Genomic DNA, 26,876 nt, shown 5'->3' with positions numbered 1-26,876 from the left:
TCTTCTTAAAAGATTAACTGTTATGTTAATTAAGAGTTCTTCTCATTAAGAATACCATTGATTTAACTTTTAATTAAATCATGTGTAGTCAATGGTTAAAATATCTTTTTTAACTAAATTTCAAATAAGTTGAACATTATTTTAAATAATTTTCTGTAAAAAATTTTAAATTATTAAAATATTTGAACACTAAGAATAATTTATTCTTTGACTAAAACTTTATTCATAAATCAATGAATACAAATTTCGGATGATCAAAATATTTAGTACCTACTATTTTGTATTGGCACTTATGTATTACCTAATATTTAATATCTGATATTGAATGCATAGTATTTAATTTACATAGTATTCAATAATGTGTGATTAATAATACCTACTTATACCTAACATTCAATATATGTATAATACATACTACTTAAAGATCAATGTCTAACACCTGATAAATTGTATTTGATATCTAACACCTAATATCCAATATCTACTATCTAATATCTGGTGCTTAATACCTAATATCAAATACCTTATTTACATATAATATCTAGCTCCAAGTGATCTTATGAAGAATCTCATTACGTAAACTCAAGATCAGTTCTGGCATTTGCAAGATAAACAAAATTTGTCATTTCGAAGAAATCTTGCTGTGAAAAAACAAATAGCTTTGAAAAGCAAAAGCAAGCAAAAGGAAAAGGAAGCTTCTGGAAATTTTCATGTGAAGTATTAACAGCAAGTTCTTGGATCTACGTATAATTTAAGATCCTTCACTTTCTTGTTAAACGATACTTAATTTAGTCGTATACTCAAATACTTCAATCCAAAAATAAGTGTTATTAAGTGACTCTTAAAATAAGATTCACTGTTTTGGACTATACACGATGCTTTATAATAATTTGTTACAATTCAACACTTTACATACATAATATGAAAATAATACAATTTTAACAAATAAAAATAATAACATATCTTAACATATAATAATAAATCTTAACAAATAATAAGTGAACGTTATTGAATGAATTAGAACAAGAAAATATAACAAAGTGAATTATAAATATGTTTTATAACAATCTGTTGCATTTCAACAGTGTGTATGCATAATGTGGAAACAAAACAATCTTAACACAAAATTTTGAAAAACAATTTTTTGCTCAATGTATACTTAACAAAAAAGTTCATAGTATTGAAATAATTAAATTTTTATCATGTTCTACTTACAGTTCCAAGGTTTGCAATTTTCATCCCCACTTTCTCAGCTTACCTGCAACAGAAAGATATGTATTACAATAAATGTTTACCTTCTTTTATTTAAAGAAACAATAACTGATTATTTCGTGTAAAATGAATTTCGTCATTTCGTCGTGTAAAATGAAAATCAATTTTCAATTTTTCTACATTAGGATTGAAATGCTAGCTCTACTTTATAAACGCGTAAACCCACAAACGTATAGTTTTACGTAACAAGCTTACAAGGGTATAATGACATTAAAGAACTTTGTACGGAAACTTTTCCTCTATTTCAGAAAAGTGCACGCTATAATCTTGTAAAATTATTACTTTTAGAAGCCTCTAACATCGTGTAACGTTTGAATCCAATCCCTATTTCAAAGATGGCGTATCTCCCTTGTTAATACTAAACTACAGAATACGTCACGCAATTGTGACGAATTATATTTCAAATTTTACAAAAAATAGGAAAAAACTATGGAAAAATTTTAATATTATAATAATGTCTAATTTTTTTGCGATTTTAGATTTTACCTTAATAATTTTTACGCAGTATGTTCTAAACAATTGATACGTACGAGTAGGAAAAAGTATCGAGTTACATTTAAGAAAAGTGCTTTCGCATTTTTTGAATATATCGTTGCGTTCATGAAGAAAATGAAGTCGTAAAAAAATAGACATTATTATTCTTTAAGTAATTTATATACATTGTACAAACTTACCACTCGATGCTTACGGAATAAAATCTTACAAAGCAGCAACAAGTGCACAAAAATAAAAAGTACCCGCCAAAAGACAACGAAACAAAAGACAGTCGAGGGTGGCAAAAATAATATAAAATATAGATGGCACACGCTTCTTCGGCACGAAATAAATATACATAGAGATGATAGTCTTTAAAATGTGTGTCGTGTCAACACATGTTGTTTTCCTTTCTTCATGAATCTTTTGCTTCAATAATATTATTCAAATTTTTCCTATTTTCAAACAAATTTGAGATGAAACCCAACTATGTGACGCATACTATAGATAAATTAAGGGAAAGATTCATTATTAAAGAATAGTTCCTTCCTTAATTAAAATTTTTTATGCGAAGCATCTAATTAATGCCTACATTAAAATTAAAAATTGCATATACTATTACGAAACAATGATTAAATTTTTTGAATAAATCAAGGAAAATAAGAGTAATTTAGAGAAAATGATGTAACCTAACTTTTCTTGAATATTTAAAAATATTAAATTAGATTCTTATAATATCTTTATAGTAATTTGAACAGGAATAGAATAATTTAAAAATGAAGAGCCTGCAATAAAACTTAAATTATTATTATCTCATTAGCTCACCATCTAACAATTATTATTAATTAGATTATTATATTACTTCGAAGCACCAGAGTTATTTTTATTTTCTAATCTTTTCTTCTCAACAAGACTAAAAACGATTTAATGCCCTCTAATTGATGCTAAATTAACTAACTTAATATCAAATATTTAACATTTGAAAATAAATAATAAATACCTGATATCACATACTCGATAATATAATGAATCTGCGCTTTTAATGCAATTATTTTCTTCGAACGTCTCACTGCGCGCATATGTGCATGTTTGAACATTTTCACCTGACATTTTGATCAATCAACTCAGTTAAAACAGCACATTTATTCACGGCACCATTCAATACGATCCAAAGGTACAGGAAATATTGTGTAGTCGCGTTGCGACGCATGCACGCCGGATTAAAGTTCATTTGTCAGAATTGCCAACAGATGTTGCTCGGAATCCAATCACGCCACCTACTATATTTTTTTCACGCTTCTCTCATGTTCACAATTTCACGCTCGAGCATGTATATGTATATGGATATACATATACACGTATATATACAACTGCCTAATGTTAACGACAATGCAACGGCGTACCTTTAATTACAGGTAGGTACCGTATCACGTAATAAATTTTTAAGCGTGAACAAACCTACGGACAGAATATTCCTCGATATCCATAAATTTCGCCTTTATTTTCTGTACCAGCATTAATTTTGTACGCTGGACGGAAGAGAAGCAAAAAATAAAATACAGAATGGAAGGACAAGAGAAAAAGGGAGCAAAAAGCGATTGAGAGAAATGGAGAGAGAAAGCCAGAAGAGACCTAGGGAAAATATAATAACAATACACGTATAGGAAAAACAAACAGAATCAAAGGAACACCCATACTAGAGAAACCATACGTTGTATTACGAAGTGTCAAATCATCGCATTGTGCTATCATTTGTTATTTAATTTTCAACTTCATTTTTAATTTCAAAGTAAGTGTATATTATACGTAGATAGGTTAAGTGTTAAATATGTATATATTATAAATGCAAGACATGACAGAATGTTATTCGTATCAGTGGTCAATATGGCGTCCCTAAATATACGAAAAACCCCAAAAAATTAAACGTAAGAGTCTAGGGAAAATTTATGGATTGCTTTTCTTGAAAAGCGCAAGGGAAATCTAAGAGGAATCTGGAGAGAACTCAATAAGAACTTGAAGGGAATCCAGAGAGATTCCAGAATGATTGTAGAAAGGCATGGAGAACGCGGGGAGAACCAAGGAGAGAATTTGAATAGAAAGAGACTGTGAACATGACAGGTGGATGAAATCGGTTGCGAATGAACACTGACAGGAGGTGGCCGCGTTATCTGTATCAAAATCTCTACTGTATCATTATATCTATTAACTTTTTCACCGTTGAACGAGGTAATCTTCATGGTGTACTATAGGTTCTATACGACCCTTGTAATTTAAAATTTGCATGCTTGCATATATTTGCCCCCCTTCGCATATGTCGTTGATAATTTCACATTTTTATTCAAAATTTCAGATGTGTATTTTATTGATCCCCCTGGGGTTCGGATGTATTCTAAAGAATGTACCATGTATCTCGTATTTTGTCTCCGCTATACGTAGCAGTATTTCCAAGGTAAGGTTAGGTTTAAGATTTTATTTTATTCGCTCAGCATATTGTGATGTAATGGCATATTATATTATACAATCGAAATATAATACACATAATATATAATGCATAACTAGGTATAATAATATAATTATGTTTATTCTAATTTTTACATTGTTCTTTATTGAATATTTTGCATAACTAGAAATTTTGATGAATCTTATTATAACAAACTGAAATATTTATTCAATTAATATTAAATCTGCCAGCAAACACTATGGTGTATCATGTTTTCTCTGTTTTATATGATGAGTCTATTGAAAATTTGAGAATTTAAAATTTTTAAACTTCTAAATATGTGAATTTCTAAATTGCCAAATTTCTTTGTTTCTGAATTGAAAAATTTGCAAATTTGGAGTTTCTGAATTTGGAATCATGGTAGTTGGAAAATTAAAAGTTACCAAATGTCTACTTTAAATTTTATAGCTGTAACATTTCCAAATTAACAGCTTATCAAGTTTTTAAGTTCCTAAATCTGGAAATAAATTTTAAATAAAATTTTTTAATTTTTAAAGCTGAATATTTACATACTTTCAAATTCTAGATTTGCAAATTTTATTTCCAAATTTCCAACTCACCAAATTTCTGTTTCTGAAGTTTTTAATTTGCAAGTCTGAAGTTTTTAAAGATTGAATACATTTGAATACAGTATCAATGAATGTATTTGAAGATTTAACATCTGGTAAACTTCCAAACTACTAACTATAAAACTCTGAAAAATAATTTAATAGCTAAAAAATTTTCAATTTACCACATTTTTAAATTTGAATTTCTCACCAACATATGATTTGAAATTCCTAAATTTATAGAATGGTACATCTCCAAATTTCCAAACTATAATTTCCAATTTAAGGAATCAGCAAATTTGCTGATGTGGTAATAGATGAAAGTCAAATTCCCAAATTAAAAATTTTGGAATTACCAAACTTCTAACTTTGAAAATGTAACATTGTAAATTTATTTCTCTTTCCTAAATTTGCTATTCTATAAATTATAGCTCTAAAACCTCTATAGATCTCATTGCACACACTAATCACATTGTTGCTTTGGAATCTTCTGTAAATACTTAATCTGTTCGTCCCTATTCTGTATCAGCAAATATGTGAAATCTGCCAGTGTGAATGCTACCAGGTACGATAGGTATTATGAATGGACCTTCAGAGGCGGTTATCGTAGCGGTGTTTGGTCGGTCCGGAAGGTAGCTTGTCAGATTCACCATGACTCGAATATTTTCTCGTTCGTTCGTCTACCTGCGTCTTTTCTCGGTTCTCTTTTTGTTCAGGCAAAGAGGTTAGGGGGCTCGATACGTTGGCCGGGGTTGTTGGCTTTCATCTTCCCGATTCTTGTCCGACATTTTTACGCCCGTGGCGTTTTGAGTTACACAGAGGAACTGGATAATAATTTCAGGTTCAATTACCTCCGGCGCATCGATACGCGTTATTTAAAATCCTGCACGCCTTCGCCGTTTCCCCTCCGTTTCGCGAAACCAGCCCTGTGTAAATTCAAGGCTGTTTGCACGTGTCAGAATTAAAAACTACTACCGACTCTCGAATATTTGCCATTCGAGAATTTTCCGACGTTCCAAACAGAGAAACGGAGGGAATAAAAAAAGCGAATGGAAGTTGCTTCGGTGATCAGACAGCACCACGCTATTTAAACAAAAGTTGACAGAGTGCTGCGTAAACACCGATCAAATATTGACGTTTGGTATTCGAACAATAGCAAAGCGAAATGTCGATTCTTCCCGGGACACACTTGACACTGTACCTACAGATACGGTACAATCAAACTTTCACGTGCAGTTTCGGTGTAAAATTGAACACTGAAACAATTTTCACTTTGGACTAAACACACCTAGTCTGAATTAACAGGTTCATTTACTTGAGGGTTGTGTACAGAATGCAGACAGTGTTTATACAGAAATCTGCTTCAAGCTTTAATTCGATACGCTACGAGGACCATTTTGTGATACTTTTATGTCATGAAATTGTAATAGATTTTACTTTGAAATCTTCTATTCAATAAAGAACAACCCAACAATCTCCTATTTTAGTTAGTAACTTTTTTCTCATAAAGAATATGAAAGAGATCTTCATACAGTAATTTTGTCGAGATTTCATACTTCAAAGTAATATTCCATTAGTGCTACTTTATGATACTTTTATGTCATGAAATTTCATCAGACTGTCTACATTTTGAAATCCTCCATTCAGCAAACATCCTAATAACCTTTAATTAATAATTTTATTTACGTATAAAATATTATCGAAACCGTGTTACATTTTTATAAAACCCCAAACTTTAAATGAACGTATGAAAAGCCCTATTTCATGATACTTTTATGTCATGAAATAACGCCGGACTTTCTATACATATATCCAAATATAATGCGAATCGCTGCTCATGTTTGCGAAAGTTCTCTACTCTTTCACGTGCAGGCCGTATGCATATTCAGTTTGTACAACCGGCTCGATATGTCGCGTAGCAGTCGATCCTTCGTATCTGATTGCCAGCAGGTACAAAAGTATCTCGTTCGTACCTGGGGAAAAAGAGTGACACACAGCACGATAAGAGAAACTCGCGCGGCGTAGGTGGCAGGTTACGGTGCTACGATATCATCAAACTCCAGCATTCCACTGGCTATCGATCATTAATAATCGAATAACCTTCCGATCGCTTAACGCGTTAATCCGTGAGCTGAAATTTTAAGTGCCTCCCTCTGTATCTCGATTGGACAGCCAGCTTGCTGTCAATTTTTTCACCTTAATCGACCTCGTGATCTGCAATTATATCGAATTTACCGAGAAACTCTTTGATTAATGTTACCAATTGCAAACTCAACGTTCGTACATTCTATCAGATACGTGCATAATTATTTTTCTGTCCGTATATTTTAATCAGTTTCGGGAAAATCATCCATTTTGCAGATCCATTTGGAATGTACTGATGAGATGTGTTAATTTATTAATTCTCGAAACGAGTTGTCGAGGTTCCGGACAAGAATGTGGAATGATTAATATTACATATTAATTAGATAACTCTTTGAACACATAAATTCAATAATATTCGAAAATGACATGTTCCATCTCATAACAGACGCAGAACTCGTTTATCGCAAATGTGTAATATTACACAGTTGGGTCTAAAGATATTTCAATTATATGAAACATAAAATCAAAATTTCTGGATGTGATTATTTATTTATATATGTTTAAACATATAGAAATATATTCCTAATGTTTTGACTAAGCATATCAATTAAATAACTGATATTAATAATTTTCTGCAACTTCAGTGTGACTTCAGCTCCCTTTATTTAATATGTTCAGCAAACGAGTCAGAGAACCCTTCATTTTTTTCTTGTCAATGATTCACAGAGGTTCTGACACTAAAGTAAATAAACTCGAAAATCTGAAATAGTGTGGCAGACAGTGTTGATTTAAGTTTCTGTATATTTGAGATTCTTAAATAAGCTGATGGTTAGAAGTCTGGCAAGGAAAAAGGATAATAATGATAGAGACCACCCTTGTGGAAGTGAACGCAACTTGTATCAAACGCTTCTCTTCATCTATCAAGTTTCCTTCCAAGGGTCCCACTATTTTATCTTTCATATCTTCTTTATAGGACATTTATTTGCTATGCTCGGTTTACCACACGATTTCAATTGTTTCGAATCGCATTATGACTTTTGGTACATTTGCGTGCAACGTGGGTATCATTTGGGTAGGAAAACTGGTCGCGCCTGGAAAGCTGGCAATCGGACGTTATGTAGATCTTACTAGTTTGCATGTCAACTTAGTAGGCACGCAAGGTTAAAAAGATCCCACCTTCTGTTTTAGATTTTAAGAGAGCTGGAAATTTTGTAAATTTATAAATCTGAAAATTGTTATAATGCTGTATTTGAAGATTTAAATTAGATAGATTTGAATGTTTTCAAACTTAAGTATTCTAATTTTTAAATTTTCTAAATTGAAAAATTAAAGAAATTCCACATTATCAAATATAGCATTGAAATAATGATTATAATGGATTATTGTATACAATAATAATGCACTGTTATTAAATATAGTATTGAAATATTCACTAGAATTATTATGAGATAATAATATACAATTTATTATAATTATTTAGAATTTTGTATATAAAAATTTGTAAGTGTTTAAACTTAAACATTTCCAATTTCTAAATTGTCTAAACTGAAAAATTAGCAAAATTCCACATTATTAAATACAGCATTGAAATAATTATTATAATACCTTATTGTACACAATACTAATGGACTATTATTAAATATAATATTGAAATAACATTAAAATTATTATAAGATAATAATAGATAATTATTATAATTATTTAAAATCCTGTATATAAAAATTTTGTAAGTATTGAACATTTAAACATTTCCAATTTCTAAATTGTCCAAACAGGAAAATTAACGAAACTCTATATTATCAAATACAACAATAAAATAGTTATAATAATAAATAATAAGAAATAGGTGTCCTAACTATTACAATAGAAATCTAATAATAATGTATTATTACTACATATGATAGTGTATTATAATAATTATTCCTATACTATATTTAATACTATTTGACAATAGTGTGTCCATTTATTCGAAAGGGACTGTACGTCGATTCCTTTGTGTACCTACACACGTGACGACATAAAAACAACAATTCGCAGGATGTGGCGCGAAAACTGATTAGAGTGAGATTACAAGACGCAGTTTTAAATCGTATTATCGCGGTATTGGAGAATCGAATAGGATGATCCTCTGTTCAATTCTTGGATATAGTCGCGGGTGGTCCGTGAGCGAAGAAATCGCGAGGACGCCTACGCGAGGACGAGCCTTAATGGTCGTGCACCTTTGCACACGCCTTTACGCGTTGCGTCTGAATCCTTCCTAATTTCCTCCTGTTTATTTACTTTCTCCTTGATTTTCTATACAAGTACCAAACAATGCATAACTTGTTAAGGGAGTAACGTTTTAACATACTGACTTTCACACTGAAACAGGTCAAAATTACATTAAGTACTTTCAGTTTTAATAAATCTTACCAAACATTTTTACGATATCTTGTTACATTTATTTTTTATAGATAGAAGTGATTAATACAAGTATTTTCTATTAGGTAAGAGAACAATATAGGTTAACAATATTGGTTTCTTAATATAGGTGGAAAATCTGTATGGTAGTTTAAGTATCACCACATATGGGTGACATGGCAATCCATGTGTTAAACATTGTTCGTAGACATTCTTGCTTTTAACGTTTTAAAAGTTCGTATCCAGTTTTGATATCCTCAAAACCTCAAATACGAAGCTTTACAAAATTTCGAAACTCTCGAAACTCGTGGTAATTTTGTTTTGCGAGAAATTATTTTGAGAACTGGTGTCAACGAAATATGTCAAACTCGCATAAATCACTTGCTCTGCAGTTATACGAACTACAGTTCTATCAAATTAGAAAATTGAAATGCTTGATAATTAGCGAATTAAAGAATTAAAAAATTTGAAAATTTAAAAATTCGTGAACCTGAAAAATTGCGATGATTTTCATATCAAATATCAATATAACCAATGGTTTATACAAATGCTGCAAAATACATTAATTTTTAGCATATGTACCTTTTAACCAAACTACTAATTAGATAATCAAAATCCTCTATGCTTATCTATAAATACTAACCTTAAATCTAACAGTAATTATAATTTCACCAAGATTAGTTTACCAGTCATTACCTATCATTCCTTTATCTATCTATGCTCATCTTTTAAATGCTATAAATTATAATCTATATTTTGTACATTCCCATTTTCAAACCCAACATTATTCCTCTAAATGTTATTTAGTAATATATGAGTAATATCTTGAGTACTGTACGAACCACCCCAGTTTCGAAAAATGTCCATTCCAATCTTTCTAACCTGAGTTCAATCACAGTACAGTTGCATAGTGTCATAAGTCTGGATTATGCTTGACCCCGACTCTTCGAAGGCTAATCGCGTTAAAGTCACCGCAAAGCCATTAATCTTAATCGAATATCTTTTGTTTCCATTGGCTAAAAAGTTTAATCAATCAGCACGCGTGAACAAAGCAACGTTGAATAAAAATTTGAGCACCGTTGCTGTATCATATCCTGTTCCGGCTTTCGAACATGATTTATCGATTCAAGGGGTACGAGTGCGAGTGTTATGTACGATTCAAGAATAATCTAGCAATCTCCATCGAAGAGTGACAGTCTCAAGGAACTGGCTTAACGTTTGCTATCAATGGAGAGACGGCTTCTTTCCGGCTCTCGTTTCTTCGTGTATCTTTCACTTTTTTTCCTCGTTTGCCATTTCGACGTTGCGAAGTAAGATCTCCATGACAAATGCTTGTCCAGAAAGTGGCGGTCGTCGACGATCACGGTGGTCTGCGCGATCGGATTTTTTATGAGCGCTTTTACCTTTTGCTCCATTCGTCTTCGACCGATTACAGTAGAATCTCATTATATTGCCATCGACGCGTGGCTATACAGTATGTGGTGATACGATGTATTCCTATGCAATGAATGATATAACATATGGTGACACGACATAACGATACGTGCAACGATATAACATTGCAATATATTGCATGGTGATATAATGTGTTGTTATATACACCACATGTACGTAGTGATATCATTAGTTGTTATATGTAGTGATATAAGGCGTGGTAATATAGTGCATGTTAATACAACATATAGTCCTGCGATATGTGGTAATATAATGCGCGGCAATATAAAGTGCGATGATACAACGAATTCTATTATAATCCATGGCGATATAACGCGAGGTAAATTATGTTGCAGCGAAATAACTCATTCTTCTACAATGCATTGCCACATAACGCATAGACATCTCATGGGTGCTAATATAACGCGTTGTAATTAATACGTGGCGATATAACGCGAGGTAACTAATGCGTGACGAAATAACTTATTCTTCTACAATGCATTGCCACATAACGCATAGACATCTCATGGGTGCTAATATAGCGCGTTGTAATTAATACGTGGCGATATAACGCGAGGTAACTAATGCGTGACGAAATAACTTATTCTTCTACATTGCATTGCCACATAACGCATAGACATCTCATGGGCGCTAATATAACGCGTTGTAATTAATACGTGGCGATATAATGCGAGATAACTAATGGGTGACGAAATAACTTATTCTTCTACAATGCATTGCCACATAACGCACAGACATCTCATGGATGGTAATATAACGCGAGGTAACTAATGCGTGACGAAATAACTTATTCTTCTACAATGCATTGCCACATAACGCATAGACATCTCATGGGTGCTAATATAACGCGTTGTAATATAATACGTGGCGATATAACGCGATGTGATATAGCGCGTGGTGAAATAACGAGTTATAATACAATGCGCGGTGATGTAATATGTAGTATCTCTAGGGTGATAATATAGTGATAATATAATGCGTTGTAATATAATACGTGGCGATATAACGCGATGTGATATAGCGCGTGACGATATAACGCGTTGTAAAAAAGCATGTGGCGATATAACGCGTTGCAATACAGAAAATATAGAAAATTTCAACAATTTTACATTTTCGATAGTTGCGAATTTTTTAATTTCCAGATTTCTAATTTTTTAAATTAGAAACAAATTTTACTTATAAATCCACAAACTCATAAACTCCTTAACTCAGAAAGTCACAAATGTCAAAATTGCCAAATTTTCAAATTCAAAAATTTGTAAGTCTTCTTAAAATATTTCATAGAACTCTCAGAGTCCCACAACACTAATAATAACAATCATATAAATCACAACAAACTTCACAACAAAAGCGAATAAGAAAATCCTTCCAGTATTAAACAATTAAATAATGTGACAGTAGAACACTATACATACACGTAACATATACAATGCGTGATTAACTAAATAAATCCCCGGAATCCCATACTTCGAAAAGAAGCAACACAACGATAAATCTCTCAATACCAATTCATAAGAAACGTAAATCATTTCTTTTGAACCGAATCGTCCAACGTGATCGATAGTACCATGAGAATTCTCGTCCGCACCTGTTTATTTCCAGAAACCGAGCGGTTTGTTTAAACGACGTCACAGATTCATCTTTTTTTCCCTTGGAAAGTAAAAGAAACACGATGGGTGCATGGGTCGTGTCTCTCCCACGCGTGCACGTGCGTATGGGTGGCGCGCAACGTATTTTTCAAGGGTGGGCAACAGGACAATGGATTGGTAGGGTGCCTTCGCACCTCGATGCCGGCTTTCTTGGTTTCTCTTCTACTCGATTCCACGGTTCCTCTTTTGGAATTCCCTTAAACGTCCCTTTTGCATTCGAGGACACCCCTACCATTCTCAACCCAAATCCCTACGAGTGTGAAATACGACCGTACCCCATGCAACTTCCTACAACCGTAACCCTCTGGACCGAGCGATTTTCCGCTTTGAATTTTCGATGCGCACTAACGCTACAATATTCCCGGATCCTGTACACTCGGGTGCAACGTTTCTCTTAAATATGGACACATATGGAAACTGCATGATTTTTGGACTTATAAATTTTCAAGTACGCGAATTTCAAAATTTCAAATTTTAAACAGTACAATGTGTAACAATGCTGTTCTCAAAGCGAATACATAAGAATGAATTTTTTCATGATTAAATTATTTTTCCCAAAGATATGTTACACTTTAACTTTGACAATTTACTTTTTTCAAAAATTCACAAAATGTGTAATTTCCAAATGTTTCCAATATCGTGTATTAGAGCAAAGAGGTGCTTATGGTGCCCAAACTACTTGGTGCCTTTTATTTATATGTAATGTACTTTTGTGGGATTTGTTAATACTCTTATAAAACGTGGTGAAGTCAAAGAAGTGCGAATCAAAACATGAAAACGATCATTCAATTGAAACGGTGAGCGAGTCAGTAGTGAGCCATGGCGCTATGTAATCTACGATGACATTCGCAAAAGCCACTATAGTGGACCGTCGTGCAGAGAGATTGTCGCAAAAGACACTATAGCGGACCATCGTACAGAGAGATGGTCGCGAAAGCCATTGTACAGGGTGTCTCACAATTAGTGTAGGTCCCTGAAATAGGGGGTAGCTGACGTGATTCTGAATAAGATTTCCCTTTGTAAAAATAGGGTTTGAAGCTTCGTTATTGAATTATTAAGCAAAAACACGGACTAATCAGAGCGTGAGGATTATTACGCGTTGGTTAACTACGCGTTAGGTTACCACGCGTTAGATTCCTACGCTTAGAATTACCATGCGTTGCATTATTACGCGTTGAATATGCACGCGCTAGATTACTACGCGTTGGATATCCACACGCTGTATTACTGCGCTTTGGATTACTATGCGTAGGATTACAACGCGTTGGACTACTACGCGTTGAATATTCACGCTCTGGACTACTACTCGTTGGATATCCACACGCTGGATTACTATGGGTTAGATTACCACGCATTAGAGTCCTACGCTTAGAATTACCACGCGTTGCATTATTACGCGTTGAATATCCACGCTCTGGATTACTACGCGTTGGATATCCACACGCTGGATTACTATGGGTTAGATTACCACGCATTAGAGTCCTACGCTTAGAATTACCACGCGTTGCATTATTACGCGTTGAATATCCACGCTCTGGATTACTACGCGTTGGATATCCACACGCTGGATTACTATGGGTTAGATTACCACGCATTAGAGTCCTACGCTTAGAATTACCACGCGTTGCATTATTACGCGTTGAATATCCACGCTCTGGATTACTACGCGTTGGATATCCACACGCTGGATTACTATGGGTTAGATTACCACGCATTAGAGTCCTACGCTTAGAATTACCACGCGTTGCATTATTACGCGTTGAATATGCACGCGCTAGATTACTACGCGTTGGATATCCACACGCTGTATTACTGCGCTTTGGATTACTATGCGTAGGATTACCACTCGCTGCATTACAACGCGTTGGACTACTACGCGTTGAATATCCACGCTCTGGATTACTACGCGTTGGATATCCACACGCTGGAATACTACGGGTTAGATTACCACGCATTAGAGTGCTACGCTTAGAATTACCACGCGTTGCATTATTACGCGTTGGATTACTACGCGTTGAATATGCACGCGCTAGATTACTACGCGTTGGATATCCACACGCTGTATTACTGCGCTTTGGATTACTATGCGTAGGATTACCACGCGTTATCCGAAGCTTCCGCGCACGCGTAATCCTTGCGCTCTGATTGGTCCGTGTTTTTACTTAATAATTCAAAAACGAAGCTTCAAACCCTATTTTTGCAAAGGGAAATCTTATTCAGAATCACGTCAGTTACCCCCCATTTCAGGGGCCCACACTAATTGTGAGACACCCTGTAGTAACGCGTCGTGCCTAAGAGACGAAACAAAAGACGGAAAATGAGCGGGAATTACAATTTAAAGGAAAAGTTTTGACGCAAACTACCAAACCGATCAAATGACTGCTCCACAAACTTCTTATTATAAGATACACATTTTGTTAAAGTATATTCCTTGAAATCAGCATTGATTTTCATCAGCACAAAGCATAAATGTGTGTACTAATTTATGTTTCGTCGTTTGCTTACTTATTTTTTAACTTCATTTTTAATTTCAAATTAAGTACACGTTATATTTCGGTGGTTTAGAGATAATTTCTAAATTCGATCGTGATGAAAATGCAAGTTTGTCGTATTTCAACAGTTAGAATCCCAAGTGCGATACAAGGCAGAGTTAATATGGCTACCCGATCCTTCACATTGTTCACACTTGGTCTCACGAAGCATAAAGGTGTTTACAGAAGCCTACCATGATCACCTTGGACAGTGATATTTTAACTTTCTGAGAATACAGTTTTTAATCGAAATACTCGAATCGACGGTCCGTGTTTACGAAATTGAAACGAGACGGATAAATAGACTGAGATCTCGGTGGGCAGAGGAAAACGTGGAACGACACGATGCAGGGAGGGTGAAATAAATAGAGGGGAAAAGCTGTCGGGATATCGTGGGAAAGAAATCTAGGACGATCGAGGTGGTAATCGGTAGAAAATCCCCGGGGATTCTGCAGGGACGTAGCCGGGTGCCTCGGTGTATCGGCGTCGATAAATTGGAATTAATTAGTGAAAATAAACGAGCCGACTCGATTCCTCCGTTCGCGTGAAATAAATGCGATCGTGAATACTAATGAAACGATAGTGTGTAAGAAGGCACCCGGATTAAACGTTCGTTTCCGTCGTTTACGACTGGCACAACTTTTCGGGCTTAATTTAAACGTACAGACGACCGATCTTCTCCGCGATTAATGACCCCGCATTCCTGCAAATTAGCATCAAGCACTCCATCGAAAAGCGGAGAGGATGTGCAGCATATTTGGAATACTGTTGGTAATACCGAAAAATTTACCGAACGTTATCTAATTTGTAACGTCGCTGATAATCGGAACGAATCTTATACGACGTTTATGGTTGAACCATAATTTTGACAGTTCTGATAATCTGCGACATAAAAAAAGGTGTTATAGACTGTATATTAAAGAAAGTGGAGATACTACTTAATTCGACAACGATTTAAATTTGACAATTTTACCTGTGATTTATGTGACTATTTGGTACGCAGAAAATATGGTAGATTACGACCTTAAGAAACATTTTCAAATTTAAAGGTAATTAATATTAATATTTATAAAAGAGGCTATTTTATAGGTTATGTTAAGATGAAATTCAGTATATTTGGAGAGCTAATGGTAATGTCAAATCATCTTAATAATTTCTATGAAATAATTTGTAGCAGTGCTGATAATATGGGGAATAAGCTGTTAACCAATGAAATTTATAATTCAAAAATATTATTAATTAGTAGAAATTATCCTTGACTCGTCAACAACGTAATTGGGCGATTTAATCAAATTTCGCAGGTCAAATAGTAACTTCCAAGAGCTTACATCCCCATAGTAGTTTTATTTCTTACGTTGGAAACCCCTAATTTGAACATTCATCCATTAAAGTGATAAATGTAACCTCTATTATTATTATATTTTAACCCCTATTATACTATACTAAGTATACTATTATTGCTATATTTTAAGTCTTATTATGCTATTATACTAGCATGCTATTAAGCATACGAATATTATATTTTAACCCTTCTTGATGTCCTCTTCATACAAACCCAATTCTGTATAACAAAAATTGCAAAAATTTAAACTGAGAAATTAAAAATCTCTACATCATGCAATAATAAAGAAGGTACTTGATAGTATTTCAAATTTTAGAACGTATAAAATTGCATTTCAGTAGAATTTTGGCAATTTCTCCGGCAGAAATCAGGTGGTGAAAAATTCGCGAATAAAACGATACATGTGGTCCAGCTGCCGAATGAGTCAACAATCGTTCCTTTCGTTACTTCCTGTAAGACATCGTGGGGTCCCAGGAGGGCATACAGAAGAGAAAAAAAAATAAACAGTGTTTCGGAGCCCTCGAAACAGCTTCCTTCACTGTTTATTTTCTCACCTCAGAGCGATGAGTGTGCTTCGGCCTTACTAATGCTATCTTACGTTTCGGAGAACATTTCTTCGTCGCGATGGAAAATATTTCCAAAAGGCTTCGTGTTATTTTATATGCAAAGAGGTGTGCCCCTTACATTGCGTTCAGTTACGATTTTTTAAATACCGTTTATTTGCTTTTCTTTTTGGAAAACGTTCAAGGATAACTGGTTCTAGATAAAATTGTACTTATTTCTTTTTCTGAACGAAAATATTTTGTATTAGTAATATAAGTCACTGAAAAATCGTTATTTTGAATAAATAAGAGATATTTTATATTTACGTTATAAATAAAACATTCTTGTTTAAGAATTAAACAGAATTTTTTAATTTAATCTCTTTTGGTAGAGACGATGTAATGTTCTAGTTGAAGATGTAAATTTAATAAACAATTTTGTTATTTTATAATATCTCTGTTGTTCAAAAATGGGTTAAAGGTACGTTTATATTTACTGAAAGGATTATAACTTTAGCTGTGATATTTGCTTGTGAAAAACTTTCAAACTTAACCTGTGTGCGTCTTAAATTAGAACAATTCCACCATTTTGTAACGTTACAGTATATCAATCGGTACCCGCGTATTTAAATATGCACACTTGCAACTCAAATGTTATAATTTTTTATTTATATGAAAATATTTCACAAGGTGCTTTTGCTATTTATTTACCAAGTTACTGCTATTAAATAGTAAATGTTTCATATTAAATACAGTCACCACACTATTCTATCAATTACAAAACTTCCAGTATGTTCCTTACATAAACGTTAACAAATTAATTAGTTGTTACACGAAGAAACAGTTCACGTCAGTGTAATTCATAAGACATAAATAAACCAATCAACAAGAAATTAACAGAGCAATAATTCACTGAAAGTGCAAGCATCGTCGAGTCGGACGTATATCAGAAAGAACGATTTAACTTGTTCTGACCAGTTAAAAGGTTAAAATGTTGCTTTTATACACGAGTTAGTTAACTGACCGCAAGGGAATTATATTTCACCGATCATTTGTACACGTGGGAGATCAACGATCAACAAGAATATACATGATGGAACATTGGTTATCCGAACGACCATTATTTCTCTCGAGTCGCTCAATGGCTCGATATAAGAGAATAAATCCCTCTTCAAGAATGAATCTTCTTTTCACTATGAAAGACACACGTCTTTGATCCCCGAAGAAAGTTCAAAGACTGTTCAACCAAGTCGAACAATTAATTCTTGATTTTAACATTGAACCCTTTCATCCTGTTCTTTATTTATTGTGAAGGACGGCGGAGAAAAATATCGATGTGATTTATTGTCGGAGTTGAATATGATGTTGGAGAAAAGATATGATGTTGAAGAAAAGAACAATTTTATAAGATGTTGCAATTTTATTTATTTTTTATTGCATTCTGGAAAGTACAGAGTGGTACAGCCGAGAAATATCGGTTTGACACTTTGACTGTCATATATTAACTTACATTTCCGTATGAATCATCATGTATATTATTAAAAATTTGTTCGTTTATGTAATTGCAAATACTCATCCTACTTGGACTATGAATAACAAGAATAAAATTTTGTGAACATATTTAACAAAATTTATTAACTGTTTGTACTCAAAGGTATTTTCACTGTTAGGCTAGTTTACAACTTTCTAGCTGAAACGTTTAATAAACTCCTTTGAAGTTATTTCTTAGTTACTAAATATCACTATTGTTTCAATGATCAACGTGTTAAGTTTATACGTAGTTTGTCTAAATAATCGATTACTTCGCATTCGAGAAAACTACAAAGTTCAATCGAGATCTATGGTCGGTTCGATAACTTTCCTTGCGAGAGTTGTTCCTGAAACGGCAACTCGAGCCATTCAGACCACTAATAGCTTCAACTGAATTCAACAGGGAACACGACGTGTTCTCCTGGACGAAAGTTGAACCGTGTCACGTATAAGTACGATCGCGAATCGACCTCACGTAGCAACCTGCTACGCGGACTTCCTCTCGGAGAAGGTCCAAGGACTGCAATTTTATTGACCTCCGTGGGACATGCTCCTAGATACGCGAGCAACCACAGTTCAGGACCAAACATCGCCGGTTACGAATCGGCGGAACGAAAGCTTCGCACCTAATAGCGATTATGGAACAACGAACGCTTTTGATGGACCCGAGAAAAACTCGCACCTTGTGGTCTTCCATTTTGTTTTTTTAATGGTTGAACGAAATGACCGGAATCAGGGAAATTAAGGACAGATGGCACGTTTCTTCAATTACCTATGTTCGTAGGAGTATATTGTAGATTCTGAATTTTTTATTGAAAAAATTGCAAATGTTAAATATAATTTAAATATGGCGGAGGTATAAAATGGTGGAATACATTTTATTAGAGTTTAGGAATTTGATAATATGGAGATTTTGAAGTTGTGTAGGAATTTAAAAATTTGGAAATTTCAGAATTTTTAAATATTTGATTTTAAGAATTTGAAGAATTAGAAATTTGGATATTTAGAGATTCAGGAATTTAGGAATTTTTATATTGGAGGAATAAGAATTTGGGAATTCGAGCACTTGAATATTTGAGAATATGAGGATTTAAAATTGATACTAATAATTTATTTTTCATTCATGAATATTAATAAGTAATAAACATTTCCGTGTTATTTAAAATTCGTGGTGTAAGGTTGCTTGAAATAACGTTCTTCGCAACAAAACGTAGCACGGCTTTCCAGGTACAAAAAGTTCGAACGAAAATGTCTCAACGACCCTGGAGGTTCATGGAGAACGCGGCGAGAAACGCATAAAATAAGAGAGAAACCAGTAACTAGAAAACTTTTCAAATTGCACGGTTCGAGGGTTTTTTTTTTTATCTAAAGAGGAAGAGATTTTATACATTTCCCGAGCGTCGAAAGATAAGTCTTAACACGTAATAGTCGTTACCGGGGAAAAATGTGTAACCAGAGGAAATAAAACTGTGCCAAGTGGATTCTTCGTGGTATCCTTTCTTTTTTAGAAAGACCCGGCCACAGGAGTTTTCAGTTTCGAAACTCTGTTCCCAGTTGCGAAAGACCGAGGGAATTTGTTGACTTCCAACGACCAGTTTGGTTAGGTTAGAATTGTAGCGCCAACTGTGAACAACTTCACTGAATACGAATCTAAAATAAAATGCAAACTCTCGTTGAAACTTGACTCTTTTTATGTATACTTCTTCTATGCAGTTTTGTTTAAGTATTCTTTACTGTAATAATTCAACTGTATATTTAAGCTTTTAATTTTATATATAATACTAGTACTGTTATTTGTAATGGTAACGTGATTTAAAGCAACACATTTTACGCGCCAATTGTGAACTGTGATTATGAATGTAAAATCATATACAAATTCTCGTTGAAATTTTACGTTTTCTACTTTAGTTTAGGTAGTGGTATCGTAATTTTACTATATGCTTAAACTTTCAGTTTTATACATAACAATAGCAGTGGTAGCGTGATTCAAAATAACATATTTTACGCGCCAATTTTGTACTGTGAATATCAGTGTAAATTAACATATAAACTCTCGTTGAAATTTTACTTTACTATTTCAGTTTATGCAGTTTCAGTTAAGTATTATATGCAGTAGTAGTTCTACTGTGTATTTAAGCTTTTAATTTTATACATAATAATAGTACTATTATTGCTAATCGTAGTGTGATTAAAAGTAACACATTTGACGCGCCATTTTTGAACTATAAATACAAATATAAAATAAAATATAAATTCCAATTGAAACTTGACTTCAGTTTGTATATTGATATAGTGATTCTACTAAATATTTAGACTTTCAATTTTATCCCAAAGAATATTAGTACTGTAACAATAACGTGATTCAAAATAAAACTCCTTACGCGCCAATTCTGAACATCTGTGCATACGAATATAAAATAAAATGCAAACGCTTGAATTTTGACATTTTATCCCTTCGCTTACATAGTTTCTGTTAAAAAATTATTCTGTAGTCCAGTAATTTTACTCGGTATTGCATTTTTTAATTTAATTCGTAAGAATAATAGTACTGTCACAACAGTAACGTGATTCAAGGTAATACGTTTTACGCGCCAATTTTAAACATCTGTGAGTACAAATGTAGAATAAAATGCAAACTCTTGTTGAAATACGACTTTTTCTTTTTAGCTTATGTAGTTTTCGTTAAAAAATGATTCTATTATAATACAGTACTAATAATACAGTACAGTAATTTTACTTTGTATTATATTCTTAAATTAAATTTGTAAGAATAATAGTATTGTTACTGGTAACAGTAAAGTAATTCAAAATAATGCCTTTTTATGTACCAATTATGAACTTCAGTGAATAGGAATGTAAAATAAAATGCAAACTCTCGTTAAAACTTGTCATTTTTTCTGCTCTTTTAGGTTACGTAGTTTCAGTGAAAGAGTTATTCTGTGATATAATAAGTCTACTGTACACTGTAGCTTTGAATTAAATTTGTAAGAATAATAGCACTGTGTTGCTGATAATAGTGATGTTGTTCTAATAAAAATTTCTTAATTACTTCATTATACTGTAAAGATTCGAAAATTTCAAAATTTAGAAATTCAAGAATTTAAAAAACTTCAAATATGGAAATTCAAGAATTTGAAAACTTGAAAATGGTGATTTTTTAGAAGCTTAAAATTAGGAAATTTTGGGATCCATAATTTTGGGGCTTGGAGATTTTGAAATTTAAAAATGTACAAACTTAGAAATACGAAAATTTTAAAATTAAGAATCCTAGGAACTGAAATATAGAAATTCGGTTCTTTAATTTTTAAATTTAGAAATTTAAAACTGAGAATTTAGAGCTTTAGAAATTTGCATACACAAAAATTTCAAAACTTATTCGGAAATTTAATAATTTAAATGTTTGCGAAAGTGAAATTTAAAAGTCCAGTAACTTAATAATCTCGGAGTTTACAAGTTTACCTCCACTTCAATTCACTTCAACATCTTCTAAAATTCCGAAGTTCTCAATTGTTCCACGCTCTGCAATTTGCAATTATAATTAGATCCAGATAGAACCCAAAAAAATTCAAGAACTGTGTAAGGAGAAGAGAACCCAAGATGAATCCAAGATTCTAATCAGAATGCAAAAGAAATGGAGAACCCTGCTTGAATCAAACACGATCTCGAAGAAAATTCAAGAAGATCCTGATAATATTCCAGGAACAACCCACGAACCCACGGAAGGACCTAACCTAATCTAACGAAAGCGCATGTTGCGCTCTGTCGTGCGTTAAACATTTACCATTGTATAATAAATGAAACTAATCATTCAGTACATCGAATACACCAGGCGAATGTTGTTTTTGATAGATTCCAATCTTTTTGCACGATAGCTGAAACGGTACTCGTGCCACTATCACCGATAGATCGGAAAGAAAGCCTTTTGGTATTTTATTATTCAAGAAAAAAGCGGCCTTATCATGTTCTTATCGTCCGTGTAGCAAGGAATCGTTATTGCGCACCAACACGAGATTACGAGTCGAGAAGATAGTAGATCTAACTGGTAGAAAGTATCGAAATCGCAGACTGTGTTGGAGAACACATCGGACCACCCGATATCGTCCTGTCGATTTAGATAAAGTACAGGGACTTAGAAAGTCTTGTACCTGTAGCGGTGTCATCGAATTTCTTTCTTCTTCGCGCATAAATAAATAAATTGCTGTTTATAATGCGTGATTTGTGTGTCGTTCTTGATTCAGTATCTGTCGCAGAAAATGTGTATGATTTATTGTACCTGGTTATCAATTGGAGTATGTAAGCAATCAGTGTAGCTTGTATGGAATGTTATGGGATGAAAGGAAATATTTTATGTTAGGTTGTAGAATACATGTTAGAGAGGATTAGACCTCAGGCCAAGTTTTGGGCACAATAGTTTGTAATTTTTAGGTCCTTCAGAAGACATTGGAAAACTTTCGTTAGATATTAGACATTAGACAAACTATCGATATACAAAATACAAAGTTCAACATTTACACCACTCTAAATTTATACATTTAACTTACACAAGTCACTCACGATTCAATAAACTTCGTTATTGTTTTAAACTCGAAGTCAGTCAGTTAATACAGTCCACTCCAACTTTGAGAATTGTCATAAATTCTAACGCGTCAGAGACCGCCGCTAAATATTGTCGGCACGACGACGCACATACATTTTAGTATTTCTTCATATTATTTTTTTAGAATTCAGAAATATTTTAGTAAATTTTTTAATTATCAATTTTTCAACTCTTCCATTTTTCAGTTCTTCAATTTTTTAATTTTTCAATTTTTCAGATACTAAAATTTCCAAATTCAGTATTACTCGAATTCTCAAGTAATTGAGTTTCCCAATTTTTAAACTACTAAATATCCAAATTCCCAATTTTCGAATATAAACATTTCTGAATTTTAAAATCTGTAAACCCTACATTTTCGAATTCCCAGTTGTTCAAGTTCGAAAATTATAAAAATCCAAAATCTATAAATACCTCAGGTATGAAAAGCCCAACTACGGAATTTCCGTAATCTCCAATTTCTGATTATTCTACATTTTCTAATTCTCTATTACTAAAACTTAAAAAATTCTAAAATACCCAGATTCCTAATTTCTCAAATCCTCAAATTCTCAAATCCGTAAATTTGCAAATTTGAAAACCGCATCTCTATTCTTAATACGTGAACAGTAATATGTCTGACCACATACGTCAATTTCCACTGTGGCAGTCAGCGTATTAACTTCTGAATTCATCTGAATATAATTTTCCAATAATTCATTTTTCATTAATTTAAAATTGTTCTATTATTGTAGTCAACTATTAATTTCGTAAACTGCATGTATCATTACAAATTACTAATATCATGCACTTTTTTCTGCAAATATTGTACTGCATATTTACCCTAATATTCATCAATTATGGATAGTGGATCAACAAGTTATGATACTCAAGAAATTTCTTTTCAAAAATATGCGACCGATGGAATGTTAATTAATTTAAAAATATTATTAATATTTTATATATTCTACATACTGTATAATATATTTTATATATTTTATAATAGGCAGGTGTGGAGATAAGCGAATATTAAATATTCTATGTATCATGTTTTTGTTAGTAGTTTAACGAAAACCTTGACTTTAATTTAACTTACATTATTCTTTGTATGTATACAAATGTATCTAAAAGTATTGTAAGTACGATAGATTGGTTGTATATATACATTTTCATTTATTTACTCCTTATAATAAATGAACTATATATTTATCACACACCCCACACTGTTATATATAATATTTTGTTGAGAACTCCTTTCTTGATTTATTTTATAAATTGAAAATTAAAAGAAATTAAGAAGTGCAAACGGCTCTCCCTAGATCTCCCTAAACTTTCCCTATGCTCTCTCTACTTTCCCCAATACAAAAACAAGTAGTGAAACTACCCTTTAATCAAAAGAAGCCGGCGTATCCAAGTTTTCGCTGTCAGCAAAGTTTCGGAACATCCCATTATCAATTCCAACAAGTAGGAAAAAGAATAAAAACTGAAGGTCTTCATTATGGAGTAGGTATTTAGAGTAGGCAGGGTTAAGGGTATTCTTCGATGACCTGAACGACCTTTGGTTATTTCTTATCTTTACACGGGTCACGTTCATGTGAAAGTATCCTCGTGGGTGTTCGATAAATTGGCTGAGTGGGACATTGTATTGTCTTCCGTAGATTGAGCGTTTAATCACAGAGCCACCATCAGAGAAGAAGAATCGACGATGGTAGCCATTGCGTTAACCAGCACCTTGTTTATTTCGTTCAAGAGTAAAATATGTAATAAACGATTTGAACTTTACAAACTCTCTTCACAATTTTGCTTGACTGTTTTATTTTAGTTTTATACTTACAAGGAGGGCATGTTAAAAATACTTTATTTAATATACAAGGTGTTACCTGTAACGCTACTCACGATTTTTCTCCCACTGCAGCCACCTTACGAAAAAAAGTTTAGAACAATATTTGCAGGGTACGAGGTCCACAATAGATATTAGTAAAGCAAATTCTGAAAACAGTTTGTTCTTTTGGCAAAGTCAAGGTCACTTTGGGTTTTTTAAATAGGAACATACATTTTTTTTATTCATAACTTTAAAGGACATCGATATGAATTCAAAATACATATTACATGATATTTTTATTAACATATTACTCGATTTACAGAAGTGGAAATGTGAAGTAAAAGACTGGAATATTACGTGATGGAAGGCGGCATACATTTTGAACATATAATTAAATAAAGTGTATTTTTCTTACATTCTAGTCTCGTGTTTATATTCAGTAATCTCTTCGGAATGAAATAATGGTTGCACTACCAAAGTCAAAAGCTAAGTACTTCACATTTCCTCTTCTGTAAATCGAGTAATATGTTAATAAAAATATCATGTAACATGTGTTTTGAATCTGTCTCGATGTTCTCCAAAGCTGTGAATAAAAAACCCAAGGTGACCTTGACTTTGCCAAGAGAACAAACTGTTTTAAAAATTTGCTTTACTAATATCTATTGTGCACTTCATACCCTGCAAATATTGTTCTAAACTTTTTTTCGTAAGATGACTGCAAATAGGGGGAAATCGTGAGTAGCGTTACAGGTAACACTTTGTATAGTTACTCAAATTTCCCTAAGAAATGGAAGTATGTCATTTTCGTTATTCAAGTGCACAAATCATCACCACAATCGATAAGGCAGAAATCCTATACCTTGTTAAATTAATGTTATAACCCTATTTTCATATGTTTTTCATAAAGTCCTTAAATCAAATGTATTAACACTAAAACTTGTTATTTTAACCCTTTGCGCTCCAGAGGTGACTCTCACTCACCATTTTGATTAATACAATAATTTAAAATAAGCATATTTTAACTGATTTTATAATATGACACGTGTGATGTAAAAACATAGCAAAGCAAACAATAGTGAAAATTATTAGTAGAGAAATAGTAACCAGAAAACAATTCATTTAATTTTTATATTAGTAAGTTTCAAAGTCGCTGTTTGCAAGTAATTAAGTTACATTGGAGTGCAAAGGGTTAAATAATAAAATTTGTTAAGTAATTTTCTTGTGTACGTTTACTGTGTAGAATTAATATGTAAAATTAATGTGTAGAATTAATGTGTACATTCACTTATGTCTTATCGTTTGCTTATTTGTTTTTAAACTACATTTTTCATTTCAAAGTGAACATCATGCTCCAATAATTGTTACATAAATTCCAAAAAAGTTAGCTTCAAGTCCACAAAGTCTAAAAGAGCCCAGTTTCAAGTCCGCTAAAAGCGAAGCGCTAAACAAGGGCAAAGAACTAAAAATTCCTGAAACATCAAGATTATGTCATAAGTAAAATTCCCATCCCCATCGCGACATAAACGTTCGCAGGAATTTTTGAAAAATTGTTAAACTTCTCACGCCCCGGTTAAAAGTTACGCGACGCGTAATGAGATTCTCGAGGAAACAAAGGTCGTTAAATGCAAAAGAGGACGTAGGGACGGGAAAAGGCGAACGAGAAAGAAAAGAAAAAAAGAAAAACCACGACGCAAAGCAAAGCGATAGGAAAGTCGAGACACGGTGACGAGACAAGTTCCATCGAACGGTTCTAAAAGGCGATGCCAACGTGAGGCCATTTAAGGGAATCCTGAGCAAAAGGTGGCTGTGACCTCGTTGATCCTCCAACTGGTTTCGAACGTATCCACGGAGGATCTTTTGTCGTTTTTTCGCTTTGCAAATCGTTCGACAGAAGGGTAAGCGCAGGATGAAACGAGAGCACTATCCGTCTTCGTCCTGAAATGGTCTCTGAGGTGTACACTCTTGTCCACAAATATTTGGACAATTTTATTTTCAATTTAACGTTTGAACATTTTCATGTATTTTTAATATTATAAATCAATACAGTAATTCTAACATTTCACATAATCATCTTATGACCAACCTCAGTACCTTAGAACATAACCTAATATCTACATTCTAATTACTAATGCAGATCATTCCTGTAATTTGTT

General features: G+C 33.1%; 1 protein-coding gene and 1 long non-coding RNA gene across 4 annotated transcripts in view; one reads left to right on the top strand and one right to left on the bottom strand.

Moving 5' to 3' along the window:
• LOC100875766 (netrin-1) overlaps window positions 1-26,876 on the bottom strand; it is a 185,507-nt gene that overhangs the window by 137,105 nt on the left and 21,526 nt on the right. The window lies entirely within an intron of this gene.
• Window positions 2,778-4,268, top strand: LOC143264348 (uncharacterized). Its single transcript, XR_013038056.1, has 4 exons — window positions 2,778-3,161; window positions 3,261-3,535; window positions 3,715-3,972; window positions 4,097-4,268. It is a non-coding gene; the product is annotated as an uncharacterized LOC143264348 (long non-coding RNA).

This window comes from Megachile rotundata, chromosome 4, assembly GCF_050947335.1.
Source record: "Megachile rotundata isolate GNS110a chromosome 4, iyMegRotu1, whole genome shotgun sequence".
Classification (NCBI taxonomy): Eukaryota; Metazoa; Arthropoda; class Insecta; order Hymenoptera; family Megachilidae; genus Megachile; species Megachile rotundata.
Note: the sequence above shows the minus strand (reverse complement) of the source record. Positions and strands in the feature narration are given on the sequence as shown.